Source organism: Etheostoma cragini, chromosome 8, assembly GCF_013103735.1.
Source record: "Etheostoma cragini isolate CJK2018 chromosome 8, CSU_Ecrag_1.0, whole genome shotgun sequence".
In the NCBI taxonomy this organism is placed as follows: Eukaryota; Metazoa; Chordata; class Actinopteri; order Perciformes; family Percidae; genus Etheostoma; species Etheostoma cragini.
This window is the reverse complement of record NC_048414.1, coordinates 19,768,132-19,784,385: the sequence shown is the minus strand read 5'-3', so window position 1 is coordinate 19,784,385 and position 16,254 is coordinate 19,768,132.

Below are 16,254 nucleotides of genomic sequence, written 5' to 3'. Positions count from 1 at the left end.
ACCTTTGTTGTCATGAAAGGTGCTTTATTATTATTATTATTATTATTATTATTATAATAACATATTACAGCCAAACCAAGGGCAAAGCTGGACAAAGGTAACACATATACAGAATCTGCTCTTTACAGACTGTTGATGACTACCTTAATTGGAATATTTGTTTCAGTGATGCTAGAATCATGCAATACTAATTACATATTTTGCATGTAATGTAACATTTAACATAAGTTGGACAATATCATTTCAGTCATCAGTTACATTTTTTGTAATACTCAAGTGAAAGCTATAGGGGTAAAATCAATGCATGTTTGCAACATTTAAGATTTTGTAAAACTTTACATTCACCGTCTGTTGTGAATGTACCACAGTGCAAACAAATGAAGTAGAATTGTAACATCAAGGGGCGTGATGCTGATGTTGTTCCTTTAGTGTGAACTTGTGAACAGTGGCTGTGGTTATTTAGAATCAGCTAAAATAAACTCCAACTAAAACAAATTTTCTTGGCAGAAAATAATATTAAAACATCTGAAACCTTAGCATATCACATCATAATCCCTTTCTCCACTTTCCATCCATATTCTCAGTAAGGTTCGCCAAAATTCCTAAATGCCTTTTCTCAGTGCCCATTGCTTGTGTGTATCATGTTCCACCTGAATACAGGTGGCTCAAAAACCTTGTGCTTGGTGCCTTTGTCCCCCAGCCAGCTGTGGCTTATCCTTCTCCCACGGACTGTTAGGACAATCTGCGTCCACTGCACCATATTTTCCCTGGTTTTTCCACCTGCTGAGTTCAGCAGAGCTTTTGTAAAAAATTGCGACAAAAGTTGCAATGTTTTGTGTATGTTTGTTACAATGAAGTGGCGGGAAACAGAGAAAGTTGCAAAAAAAGTTTCTATTTTTTTTGTATATATTATATAAAAAAAAAAAAAAGGAAACTTCTTGTGAGGAGAATAAAATGCCTCTAGGCTGAGTTTTCTTAGTAACCTTCCCAACACGGCTGAGGATGCTGCAAATCAAAATGGCTGGGGAATTTAAGACAAAAAAATTGTAATTTATTGAATGAATGAAATTTGAACATGTCTGTCAGTGGCTTGTTAATCTTTACACACATTCATACGATTTGATAAAGTACTTGTTGGACTTTAACTTATCATTCCACTCAAAATAACAAGCATAGCTGTCCTCAATTTAGGTCATCCTGTACGTCTCATCTCTGTTTTTTCCCGCATCCAACGTGTGCGTTTGTGTGTGTGCGCGTCAGTTGTGGGGGAACTCAGCTGCCCCCCCCGCTGCAGAGTGAAAAAGCAGCTGCTTTCAGCGGCTTCAGATTGGAAAATCATTACAGCCTACATTGACGTTAAAATGTATACAGGTTGGCAGGGCGGTCTGTTAACATGGTCATTCACTGTACATTTTGGTTGTGAATGTGAGATATTCGAGATACACGCGTCTTGTCTTCGTATCAGAAACAAGGAAATGAATTTGGCGATGTACGTGTGACGTCAACCCGTTCTCACTCCCGCTTGGTTATTGGCTCTTAGAGTCACATGCTGATATAAAGTCTGGCATGTTACTGGCATTTCAAGGCATGCTGCTGGGATTGGTTACAGTTCCAGTTATTGTTCAAATTTGCGTAAAAGTCGCAGGGATTGGTCAAAATTGTGAGACACACCAAAGTAAAGGTGATTGGTGGAATTTGCGTGAATTGGTGCGACTGCGTCATCACAAAATCATGGAGGAACTGAAATAAGTGAAGACTGAAATGATTTGTTCATTCTTCACTTCAGTTTAGCTTTGCTCAGTAATTTTGTATTCTCACAGTTTGGAGTTTTAGAACAGGGAAATGTTATATGTTGAAGGTAGAATGTTGGTAGAAAGGAGTGAGTTACACCAGATTCTCTATTACCCAAACCAAGACCACTCATAACCTAGATTCCCTCTAACCTCTGGACTGAAAGTGCATGCCGATAGTCATGCTCCTCTTGTGTCTCTGCTGCATTTGTCATCAAAAAACTCTGGCGCAAAGCAGAGCTGCATCGGGGGAATGTCAAGCCACAAACACTTCCATATCAAAGTATAAGTTATTCTGTAGTACAGGTTGTGTAAGCTGTAAGAACATCTTTTTTGATGTGGATATTAGATGCATTAAACACAAGAGTAAGACTAAATTGGAGGCATGCACTGACTGCTTCCACCAAACAATAGATAGCTTAAACTACAAAAAGTAGGTCAAATTAAAATCACTTCTTCTAAGCCTCTCCTGTAAACCCCTGTAACTTGGTAATTTTTTAGCACAACATGCCAACATAAAGGAATTAACTTGATAGCTGTTTTATGTTGATTCAAAGGTTGCTAAATCCGGATTGGTGGTTGGAAATACAGAATGTGACATTACATTCCTCTTTTCAAATTTCCACTCACTTTGAACCAACCAGTGGGAAAAGCACAAACTCTGTCACGTCAAATAATCAAAACGTACGGAAGCGTGAGCCCACCCACAAACTATTCCTTAACCTAACAGCGTCACGCCAATAGTCCCGACCAAGCGTGTGTGTTATGATGCTAAAGGAGACAACCAAGCGTGTGTTATATGACAAAAACAACGACAAAGGCACCTGACCAAGCGTCCATATTTTACGAGATGGTAATGAGAATGTGTTGGTCATTCAGGGCCACTTTGCCAAGTGTATGAAGCTGGTTAACCCTCATGTTGTCCACGGATCAAATTGACCTGTTTGCCTATATCAATGTTCTTTTTAACTACGCAAAATAACCTGATTGATCCCACACAACGGTCTTTGGCAAGTACAAATCTCTACTTTAATTAATTTTGGGGTGTCTTATTCAATTTTCTAGCATTTGAAAAAAATCGAAATGTTTTTTAAAATATTCATGAGTATTACATATTCCAGTCTGTGATTATCCATCAACATCCATTCCTTTAATTTTAGTCTAAATAATTCCTAATTCTGCTTTTCAAAGAAGAAGAAGAACACAAGGGTTAAGAAAATAGCTTTTCCTCTGTATTGCATGTATCACTGTAGAGAAATCATACGGTGCGTTTACATGCAGTTTAAAAAACGCCATGTATTGAGGCAACGAGCTGCCCGCTGCTGCAACGGCTAATTTTAATGTTAGTTAGCTAACGTTAGCATGCTAACTAAAGAGCCAAACCAATTTGTCAGACATCTGGCGAGAACACTGTGCTGTCCTACACTGCAACAAAATGTGTGAATGCAGCATTAAGTTGTTGAATTGTAATAATTGAATGGCTGGTTGGTGTAATTTCAACATGGATTAACCGGAAGAAAAAGCCTTATTCTGTGAAGTTTTGTGTTGGAAGAGCACCCCCCGCCCAACTGTACCGGAGGTAGAGTTACGCCCATAATTCTTTTGCTTCTTCCCCACTTATATATATGACCCGGTTATCCACTTAACAGGGGTATGGTTGGTTATTTATTTACTCACAAGTGTTTACCAATGTTCTTGGTACATACATCCTGCTTTAAATGTCTTCCCTCTTGCTATCAGCTGTCTTTTCAGCCAAAAGGGCTGCTCTCCTCCTTCTCCCCGTCCACCTGTGGTCATCATCAACCACAGCAACCCGAGACCCTTTCTGATAGACAGCTCCTTCGTTTGGTCTCGGGGTTTCTTCCCCACCATCACCAGTGTCTAGGCTCAAAGGTTTGTCTTCTCTACCCCTTAATATTTTAAACAATCCCCAACAACTCTGTACATGTTTATTATGCTTTGTACAATAAATCTTTAACAAAGTGTCTCCTGATTGAAATGCTATAATTATGAATTTGGATGGACAACGCGACAGAACGCCTTAGATGAATGTTATCGTTTTGACATTGGTCACAGTGAATAAAGGGGATCTATCTCGGGGATCTTTGGTGCTTTTTCATACTCAAGCACTCACCATCAGTATTTGCAGCAGTATGTAGGCTGCGTTGCACAGCTCTCACTTAATGCTATGCTCTCTCAGCCACTCCAGGGAGCAGCGAGGGAATATAGCTTGCCATTCACAGCCTCCATCAAAAGCCATTTGTCAACTTTCTTTAGCGCACATCAGTACACAGAGCTGAGAGTGGCTAACCTGCTGCCCCCTTACCGACTGAAGACATAGTGCATAGAGTGGAAAATGGGCCGGAAATGTGCAGTGATTTGACAGACACTGTCAATATGTTTGTGATGGAATCGTTTATTCCTGCAATGAATGTTAAAGGTATGGCAGTACCGGTGGTGGTGCTGGATTTGTGGCCGACTATTAATTTACTGGATCCATTTTTTAAGCCCGGGGCAGGAGGCAATGCTGGCAGGGAGCGGCCCCAGGGTAGGTCCAGAAAGGGAGCCGGGCGAAAAAGCAACACAACCGGATTAAACAGCAGTTATGGACATCATAGCAGAGGTGAAGATACCAAAGATAATGATGGCAGAGGACCTTTATGTAGACTTATTTACCTATATATCTATGGGCTTCTGATTCACTACTTGGTGGCCAATTTACAGTACTTTTCCATTTGTAAAATGTACAGATGTGAAAAACTATTCTTTTTTGCTATCATCTTTAAGTGTGTGGCCCTGGATTTTTTTTTAAATGGAAGAATAAAATGGTCTTAAACTGGATACAACTTTCCTTTGTCAATTCCTATTATTTCATTTCATTAATGAAAAAAAGGAAAAGATGAGAACTGCGAACACAAACTGATAAACAATTAATATGTATGTCCATTTCTTGGCTCAAAATCTGGAGCCACCTCAAAGGGCATATAACTTGTCTCACAAAAAAAACTCACAATTAAGTATATTGTATTTATGACTTAAACTACCCAAACAGTTAAGCAGTCTACATGTGTCCATTAATGTGTGTACTCATAACAATAAGTCATCATCAAAAGGAGACAGCAATACCCATGCTGACAGACAATACCAAGGAATTGTGTGTATATTTGCCGACTCTTTTAGACAGCATCGGTATTTCTGGATGGGTCTTTAAGCACTGTCGTCTTTTGAAGGGTTATATGCAGAGCTACACTACGCTGCTGACATCCTCCCCATCAAAGTAACGTGCACACGCTTCATCCTGGGGATAGGTGCTGCATCAGCCGCACTAAAGTGTCGAGGGATTGTGTGGGAATATCTTAAGCCTTCCTGATGCAGGCTATAATGTTAGTGAGCAATATATATTTGAAACACCCTGATCCACCAAGGAGAATAATCAAAGACAGAGTCCTCAGTGCTAGGGGATTTTCCAATGTATGTATGAGAACAGTTCGGGTGCAGGGTTGTATTTTATGGGAATGGAAAAGGTGACATTCCATGAGCAGATCCAATTAGTATTACATGCAGGAACAGCCTAACATAAGTGCATGAATGATGTAACCAGCTTTTGCCTGGAATGCTTCTTGCATTGTGCTCTCCAGCTATGACCGCAGTCATTTCAGTAAATTGGATGGAAAAACATTTGCAATTAAATCAAAAGCTTTCAGAGATTTCAGGTATTTGCTGTTGTTTATTCCGCAAAATGCAGAATATCCTGAGTCATTAAACAAATGTTTAGGTCGATTTTCTACAATGATTGATTCGAGGCAAGACATCAGTTCAATCGCACTAAGAAATACTCACTTAAAATATTAGGTATTTACAGGCAGTGCTTTAGAAGGAGGACATGAAAAGGATGAATGTCGGTTTGCCAAATCTTTCTCCTTCAGTATGTTGAAGAACAACAAATAAGTCTGGGTTTGTGTAAACTTAATAACAAAAGCTCACACAGTCTTTGGCGGAAAAAGTTATTATTTGATTGTTATTTTTCTTTCTAAATCAAGAAGCTAATGTGCGGGGTTTGCAGTTATTCTACATTAAACATCAATTATTGTATAAACAAATAAAGTGAACAAATGTTTTTGATTCAAATCCTGGCATCTACAAATATTATACAATACTCCCATGCTGTTGAAGCCAATGCACATACACACACTCAGACTGTGATTGATAGTTCTGAAAGAAAGAGGAGAACGAATCTATCTGCTCTTAAAATCAATTCTCTGACTGCGTCCAAACGTTGCTGTCAGCAGACTGACTTATGAGACAGCAGTCATACCTAAATGGTCTGGTTATCAGCTCTCACTGTAGCAGCATTACACAAACCCTGTAAGCACCAAAAACCACACTTAGTGAACATAAATCTACATAAAATGTTCATTTCTTTAAGTTATGTTCTTCACTATTGTACCTAATCATTTTACAATGACTACTAAAAAAACATTATCTAAATATCATATAATTATCAAAATATTATCTAAACAATGCATCGAAAAAAAAAACTGTGGTCTTCAAAAACATAAAAAAGCCAGCGAAAGACAGTATGTATAATGAGCACTGCATTCATTTTTCTTATGTAATCTAAGGCATTGCAATTTACAGTAGACAACTGTTTTTCTTTTTTTTATCTAATTTTTTTTCTTAGCAGAACTGCTGATAAATGCCTCTTAAGCCATGAGGCATCTACTCTACATACACACATTATAGAAAAAAGTTCAGCTTTATCCAACCATAAATTATGGGAACATTCGGTCTCCTGCTCCAGTTACTTCATTGCAAATTAAATGCAGTGTGCGTGGCAAAGAAGATGAATAAATCAGTTTTGTTTTTTTTTAAACACAAAATGCCAGTGACAGTCACTACAAGAGTGACAGCAACAATGATAGGCATTTAGGAAGAGAACTTGGGTTGGATATTGTTGCTTCCAGGCATTCAAACTGGGAGTGGAACATGTCTTCATTGTGCAGACACCACCTGCTGACTACTATTTGGGTGCTGCCGTTTCCACTCCAGGCTCAAACTAAACAGGACACAAACACAATCAAAAATGTGTTGCATATGTACACGCATGCACACAGACAGCTTTTCCATCACTGCCAAAACTACTACCACTGGAACAAGAAACCACAACGCTGTCTACAGTACAGTTGTACTTTCCACTATGTCTTTTGTCATTGTCATCGCAATATCAACTGGAGCAATAAACACATCTCAAAAGGCTGCAACATATCATGATAGATACTCAGAGATTTAGAGTTAGCTGAAAGAAAATATCTATATTTCTCAAAGAAAATATCAATACAAAAGTTCACCTTAAATGTTATTTGACATTATTTAGTGGTGCATTTTATATTCAATTCATGGTTAAATGTGTTCAACAAAAGAATGTTAGAAATGATCTACTTTAATTTAGTTTAAATTCAACAACCAATTTGTTGTGTTTTAGAAGAATACTGAAAGCAGCACAGACGGACAACTGAAAAATCTTAATATGGTAATAAAACAGTAATACGGTAATATTTGGTTATTTACAATGATAACTTCTCTCAGAGTTAAGCAAAGTCAATTTTGTTTCTATAACCCCACAAATCATTATATAAGTTATCTCAAGACCTTTTTAAATAGAGCAAGACCAAAGCAGAAACAATTTGAGGTGAATTTATATTTTTACTTTTAATAACTATACTGTAAAGGAGAACTGTTTAAACACACACACACACACACACACACACACACACACACACACACACACACACACACACAGAGTGCACGTGGGACTGCTGTGATTGGTTGAAGTCCCGGAAAACTCCGGTTACTGGTCAAATTTGCGGTGATTTATTAAAATTACGAGTCGCACCAAAGTGATTGGTGATTGGTTGAATTGGGATCGTGATATCGCAAAATACTGGGGGGAATGAATATTAATAAAAAAAGGAGGTTGCACTTCAACTATAGGATTCTCAGTGGATGGCTGAACCCAAAATTCCATAAGCATATTTCCAGGTCGAGAAGGACAAAATAATTTCATTTCACCTGTTAAGTTGGCTCACATCACAATAGGAGTACGCTTAGGCATTTAGACACAGATTCTTCATCAGAATGTTATGTAGCAAATGCTGTACAGCGTAGAGCATAGCGTAGAGTGTAGTAGTAGGTTGTTAGTAATTTTTAAATCTAGGTTAGTAGTACTGCGTGTGTCCACTCAGACTTGTACGCATTCTTGTTGCACGCATTCCACGTTGTCTCTGTTTTCCAAATGGGATTCATGACTCAGGTGTGGTTTGTTTACTGTTTGCAGGTTACAATCTTTCAACAGTAAACAAAAAAAAATGGACAAGAGGAGACCAGTTATCTCTCAGAGAAGCAATTACTGGAAGCAATAAAAGGCGTAGAAGTGCATTCAACAGAAGCAATTTTTGGTACTGCTCTCCCTTTGGCAGTCCACTTGTTCTCACTTGCACACAGAGAGAGAGAGAGAGAGCGAGAGAGTGAGAGAGAGTGAGAGAGAGAGAGAGAGAGAGAGAGAGAGAGGGATGCAGTTTCTGAGGTCTTACCCCTTCCCTTTCTCCCTGCTTACCATTTCTCATTGCAATACTGAATTGTTTACTTCCTACAGATGTGGGCAGAAAAAAGTGAAACAAAGAGAAGAAATTTCGACCGACTAGATACTGCTGAGAGAGCACAACAGGGTCACAGAAGGGCCTGATGAACGGTGGCCCACTTTGGAAGAGAGCTGAGACTGCCTTCCTCAGAAGTATTCCAGTGCATCTGGTAATGGTACAGCTATAAAAGAGAGTGATGACAACAGAGTGCATCGCTCATAAGTTCAGAAAGTAGTGCGTACTCTATTAGCACAATCATAAAGAAAGACAACAATGAGGCTTTCACATTTATGTGTGTGGGTGGACTAATTATGTAATGTTTCTGCTCATCCTGTGCAGTGATGTATACTGCTGTTAAACATTCTGCCAGGCTTTGTAAAGAGGTCAGCTCTACCTCACATTTTGGAATGCTTTGAATTAAATCTTATTAAATGTTTGAGTAATTTGATAAGTGAACACTCAATCTTGTAATGTGTACAATCTAGAAGCTCTGTTGTATTTCACCTTTCTATACTGTGTGTCATTTGCCAATTTATCTGAGTATATATATATATATATATATATATATATATATATATATATATATATATATATATATATATATATATATATATATATATATATATATATATATATACACATACAGCATTTACTGTAAAATCCAGGACTGAACTCAAAATCCTTCTTCTGACTCATAAAGCTCTAAATGGGTTAGCACTAACATATCTAGAAGTTATCAGGCTCCTCTCTTGTGGAACCAGCACCCAGTCTGGGTTTGGGGGGCAGACACCGTCACCACATTTAAGAAAAACCTGAAAACCTTCCTGTTTGATAAAGCTTATAGTTAGGGAGTGAGGAGTTGCGGCGTCTGCACGGCCAGGCCCACCTGCTTCTCATCATAGTCGTCAGATGGATCTACCATATAATCAATAATATCAGAAAAGTACAGGGAGCCAAGCCAATAAAGCCCGAAAGGCTTGGGAGAGTTCTAGCCAGACCAGACCCCTCTCCTTAACCTGTCTCTCTTAGTCATGCTGTTGCAGTTCTAGACTGCCGAGGGATTTTCTTTCCTGCATTCCTTTGACACACTGTGCTGTTCTTTTCTCTTTATTTCTATTTGTGTTCATCTATTTGTGTGCATCCAACGACAAGAAGTGCAAGATAATGAAGGCCAACAGCAAGAGCGACAAAAAGCTGAAGGTTGGAGAAAGCGAGGTAGAGGAGGTAGAGAGCTTCACGTATCTGGGTGCAAACGTCACTAAGGATGGTGGAGGCACAGCAGATGTCAAGAAAAGAGTGGCACTGGCAAGCGCACAGTTCAAAAGGCTATCAAACATATGGCAAGCCAGCGATATCAGCAGGAAGACCAAAACCTCCCTTTTCAAGAGATTGGTCCTTTCGGTTCTGCTTTATGGATGCAAGATCTGGAAAGAAGATAGACATCTTCCAGACCAAATGATTCCGGAAGATTTTCAAGATTAAATGGCAACAACACGTTCTTTGAGTCAGTTCTTGAGATGGCAGAAACAAACAAAATCAGTGAGGAGGTGAGGAGACGGAGATGGAACTGGATCGGCCATGTGCTGAGGAAGGACAGAACGGACGACTGTGCTGTGGCCCTCGGGTGGATACCTGAAGGAAGAAGGAAAAGAGGCCGCCCAAAAACAACTAGACGGCGATCGGTGGAACTGGAACGTAACTGTGCAGGCTGGAAAACGTGGAATTCAGCACGACGTGCAGCTGCAAACCGAACCCAGTGGAGGAGTGATGTCCAAGCCTGTTGGGTCTTTGTAAATTATAGAATGTGGTCTAGACCTACTCTATCTGTTAAGTGTCTTGTGATAACTTTTGTTATGATTTGATACTATAAATAAAACTGAATTGAATATAACAAAGGTTTTACTCAACAGTGAGTTTACCATCTCAAATACCAACTGTCTCACAATTTGACTACATTAGCAACAGTTTTACAGCCACAAGTCCGCCACACAACCTTTTTCCTTTCCTGTCAGTCTTGCAGACATGACTTGTACACACGGACTTGAACACAGCATTTACAAAAATAAATTCACTTCCCTAGCTTAAGAAGCCGGATTCAACTTTATGATAATGAATTATTGACTGGACTCCAAACAACAAATTCAATATAGTTAGCGTCCAGTTGTATCTGTCCTGAGGTCAGAGTATCAGACTTTGATCTAGTCACCAAGTTCTTTGGGGCTGTGAAGACTTTAGTTGCCCAGTGAGCAAATGTCATAGGCATGAATGCAAGTATTTTTTTAATACATCCACGTAATGTCAAACAATAGTGAAAAACGCAGTGCAAAAAAGGAAAGCAGCCCAAAACCCAATGCTATTTATTTTTACATTGACATAACATAATTGCGTTGGAGAAGGTTAACCAACAATTGTTTGGATTTTTTCTTAATCAATAACCTAAATGATTACTTCATTATCAAAATTGCTCTTAATTACTTATTATTGACTTATCAATTATTGCCTAATTGTTTCAGCACTACAACAAGTGTAATTGGATGCCAGAAAGTTAGCGGCTGTGAATGCAGAGAGAAGGTACGTATGACATGGCGGTAAAGACACTTGCAGAATTAGTTTGCATTTAATGGCTGGTCACCCTTAATGCTGGTCACCCTTTCATCGACATTGTTAAAGGACACCAGGTTTTAATCAGTTAAAGACAAATAGGTGACCAATTTCTTGAACAAAACAAAATTGGCCATGTGCCATAAGATTTATAAAATAAGGAGATTTGCAACATTGTATCATGACTTTGCGAAACATATACAGACCAATTTTCTAAAACCAAGTGGCGTGTCGCTATCAGCGTGTATGTCTAAGCTGTACACAGCGGACATAAACATCCACGCCATGTGCCATGTTATCGCCATCTTGCTGTGGTATTGCGAGAATGTGGTATCGCAAGAACGTGTTATCGACGGAATAAAGCTACGGTTGAGTTTAGTTAAAGAAGAACCGGTTGGGTTTAGGAAAAGAAAACCGAGGCAGTGTTTAGAAAAGAAGAAACCGATGGTTGAGTTTAGGAAAAGAAGAACCGGTTGAGTTTAGGAAAAGAAGAAACCGATGGTTGAGTTTAGGAAAAGAAGAACCGGTTGAGTTTAGGAAAAGAAAAAAACGGGGTTGTGTTTAGGAAAAGAAGAACCGGTTGGGTTTAGGAAAAGAAGACTGAGGTTGGGAAAAGAACAAAAAGAGTGAGGAAACGCCACACGTGGGACGTGATACCCGTTCCCCTGGGTGAAAGTCCTGTGTTTTACCCATCCACCACCTTGATCAACCTCTGTATGTGGATTTTTGCCCTTTCATACTACACCCTAAAGCGTAAATTCACATGCAATTGCAAAGTAATGTAAGTATGTAAGGGGCTAAACGCCGTTGATAAACACGCTAAAAAGCGAGTATAATGGCGTACGAATGGACGGGTCGTACACACGCCATTTCATGAGATCAGTCTGAGACTGGGGAGACCACAAGACTTGCCGAGCCCAGTTTGGTTCCTATTTTCATGTTTAAGATTACAGTAAAAACTGAAAAACAGAAAATATTGTGGTGAATACATCATCATCCTTTCCACATCCCCTCAGGCTTGTTTTTGTGAGAGATTGATGTTTGTACCTCTTGCACTTTCCCTTTGGAAATATTCATCAGAAGAGCTGGCTGCATTCACTTCATAACCTCTCCCTCCATCTAGCTCTCAGTATATTTCCCTCTCCCTCCCTCTCCTCTAATGGTTTAAGTCTTCCCTGGGGGAAAGATAGCCAGGGATGATGCTGCTGTGGATGGGTTTAGAGTTGCTGAAGGTCTTACTTGTCATGGGAACAATATAAAAATGATAAAGCGGAATTTTTCAGGGCTTTCTTGATGTATTTCATTTTGTCAAAGCCAGCTGACTGCTTTCTGCTTGGATATGGCCCTGGTCTGGTTTTGAATCATATTCACAAGCTGTCTCTCCTAGTTATCTTGTTCTTTATTGCCTCTACTGTATTACTTCTTGCCTTAGCTGGATGCCCAGATGAGAATCACAACTACTTCAGTCTCCTAAAGCACATCTAACACATTTTTATGTTTTCCTCCAAGAAACAAAGATATTTCTTATTGTATCATGAACAATAGCATTGCAAATCACATGACTCTGATATTTTTACATTTCTGTCATGGCAATGACATACTTGTATTTGTTAATTTCTTGTGTTGTAATGTTTAACACACACAGTACCATATGCTGTGTTAATGTGTGTATGTGTATGCATGTTACTTACATGTTAATAACACCTTTGACACCAGAAAATGATCTGAGCAAAGCATAGTCAAGGCCATCTTAATCAGATAAAGCATGATCATAGATAGTAGCAGAGAAAATGAGATGTCATTCTGAATAGAATAGGCTGACATTTACAGAATGCAATAATGTTTGATAAACGCAGGTCACGGTGAAAAATACAGAATTGCCATAAATAATAAGACTTTTTCTTTTTCCTGTTTGCTGAGCACTATATAAATCTCTTTGAGATGCATCACTTTCTAACACTAGGTTTTCTTGATTCAAAGCACTAGTAAAGAGCAACCATCTATTGTTTCCAATATGCTTTATACACCCACTGCTTACTCCAAGGACCACCTTAGACGCTGATGGCACCCTGATAGGAATGAATTAATAGTTTGATCCAAACAGTCACAAACAATGTACCTGTCTATGGTCATGGATTAAAAGTGAAGGTTGTATCTCATGTCCCAGAAAAGAAAAGGTGAACAGAATGGAGGGAGGCTCTTTTTTACTGTCCAAATTAATAATAATAAATAAATTTGTTTCACATGCCTTTTATATTTAGACTTGCAAACAGGTCAGGGGTGTCCAACTCAACTTCCCTAAGGGCCACACTGGAAAATCAAGGGCCAGACATGTAGTGTGTATTTCTTTTATGTCATTGAAAAAGTCAAATATCCACGACCGTATTATTGCATGTCTCACTTTTCACTTAACAGTTTGGCTGACAAATCTTTTAGAAAAAGCATTAAAAATGTCAGGAAATAGTCAAAACAATGAAAAAAACATATACTAAAACATGTTCTGGAACAACCACTTTTGCGAGTTCTTGACTTTTTTTGCGAGATCTCAAGTTTTTTTTGCAAGATCTTGACTGGCGCGCTAGCTAGCTTGGTTAGCCTTTTTTTTCTTTTCTTTTTTCTCCGTGTTGAAGTCAAGATCTCGCAAATAAAACTAGAGTCAGAACATCCTCCATGGACAACAGATGTCCACTGCGTACTGACAACATGTGGAAAGGATCCGTACAAAGTTTTGTTAAAGAGTCAGCTCCAAAATCCTCATCACCAAACCCACCATACAATCAAAAGTTTCTGTTTATTTAAAAGAGTCTAGTGGGTTAGGCAATAGCAATTTTGGGGATGTGTTTATGTTTTAAAACAGGATCTTACCCTTTAACAGGATAAATGTTGACCTCTGTAGGAATCCTTTCCATAATGTTGTCAGAGATTTTCAGAGATTGTTGTCACTTAGACACAAGAACAGGAAAATATGGTCCAGTTGAAAAAGTAAGCTAAGTTAATTCATTTTCTTTCTATTTTTTATGTTCATACAGATGTTTGAGGATTTGTGGTCATAAAATATGCCTCAAAGACATGGAAAAGTTATGAACATGTATTAGTAAAATGTTTTTGAATTCTAAAATTAGAAAATTAATCAAACAGGGAAAACATTGTTTAAGCTGTGCTGGGGCCGACAGACAGCATAAGAAAGTAGAAAGACCTTTGAATTATCTGGGGAGGAAAAACCCTGTCAATTATTTTACAGGTTGTTTCTTATACCGTCATGGTTTATGTTTTTGCACAAGTCTTAAGTCTGTTAACAGTTTAGATGAGATAAACTCATGACCACAGACCCCCCCCCCCCCCAGGGCACCAACACTCTTGTCTGGATTGGAGGCTCCATCCTGGCCTCTCTGACCTTCCAACAGATGTGGATCATCAAGCCGGAGTACCATGCCCCTCCATCGTCCGCACAAATGCTTCTGTTCCTCCTTCCCCTCCCCAACCAAATGCCCAACAACTTCAGCTCTGTGGTTAACAACCACACGGCATTTTTCCTACATAATCAGGATTTCTAACAAAAAATTTAAAAAAAATAGGATGAATTGACGTTTTGGCTAGATAATTCAGTGTTCTGGAGTTGCATCTGGGGATTTAAAAAAATGTACATTTTGTTTTCTCAGAGTCAATTCAAATGGTAACTGTATTGTCCTGACATGTATTCGCCTCTGAATGCTGCCCAGTGTTTCTTTCAGACTTAAACATATCTTGGTCTTGATATTTGTACCTGTATAATACAAAAATAAAAATGTATTACTTCTGTACATTTATTAAATGCAACAGCATTTATGTCAAATATGTTAAATAGTTTGTACTGCCAATGCCAAATAGTGTAATATACTGTGAACCACAATTACAGTAAAACTATAACAAAGCAAGGCATTTACAGTATCATTTAGCAAATTGTGATTACAGTACAATTACAGAAAGGGAATTATTCTACTGTAAAACAAAGTTACAGTAAGGTAAATACAGGTACTGTATTGGCGTAGTTGCAGTAACTCACTGGCAACACGTTGCAAAAATATAATACAATACAAAGTCTAACAGTGTTTAACATCCTTTGTCCTTACTTTTAGAAATACAAACTGGATGTCAAATTGCTCCCCAGATGGATTCTGACAAACATGTCCATGTCACAAGGACATACTCCTACAGCTACACCTCATGTCTTTTATAATGGAACACTAAACATTGTGCAGCAGACTGAAATGACAGGAAAAAACTAAACTTAGGAGAACTTTATTGTGGTAATACAATATGCTGTAGGTATTTTTCTAACATGACTCACTGTGCCTGAAGAAAAAGCTGTCTAACCAGTTCTGCAACACAGAGCTGTTCGTAGACATGATGTTAATGGAGCATTTTGTGGAAGATCTGGATCGTTTCCTTCTTTAACAATAAATAATTAAATAAGTTGTACATTTAGAAACTGAACCGTCAACTAATATGTCAAGTGAGCCTCCAAATGTAAGAGCAGCCATTTAAAAAAATGTAATGTGATTTAAGAGAAGATGCAGCTCAGCTGATGAACACTGCTGCTGCCCATCTCCAATAATACATGAACAAGCATTTATCAAGAGGGTGCAACAAAACCACTGGGGGGTAATGGCATTAAGATAAAAAAAAAAGGTAAGATAAAACTGGATTTATCCTGAGGAACATTGCTGTGCAGTAGTTGCAGTACAAAGTGCAACAACACAGTATGCAAATACACAAAATATGAATAGTTTATCAGGAAGGGGAAAAAGCCAAATATGCAAAACAATATGCTAAAAAGGTAAACCGTTAACAGTGAGGATCATGAATAAACAGGTAGCAAGACCAAAGGTCTATGGCCCAGCTAGAGGCTGCTATGTTCATTAGTTGAATATTGCCCAGATCGGACTTCATCCTCCTGATTTGGCAGTAAAAAGATGAATCTTCATCCACGGCAAATTTCAATAACATTGATTCATTACTAGGTATCTCATTATGATCCAAATATATGGTCAAGAGGATAACAAACTCTTTTGGAATTTGAATATCCATAATGAATGTCATGGCAATCTGGTCAGTGGTGCATAGTGTATTGTGTCTTGAATTAAAGGATTTGTCAGATAGAACAATAAATGACACTGCCTTACATCCAGCTTTGTGGGGCTCTCATAGAACTTTCCCCAATTTGTAAAATACTGACATTTTCTCAT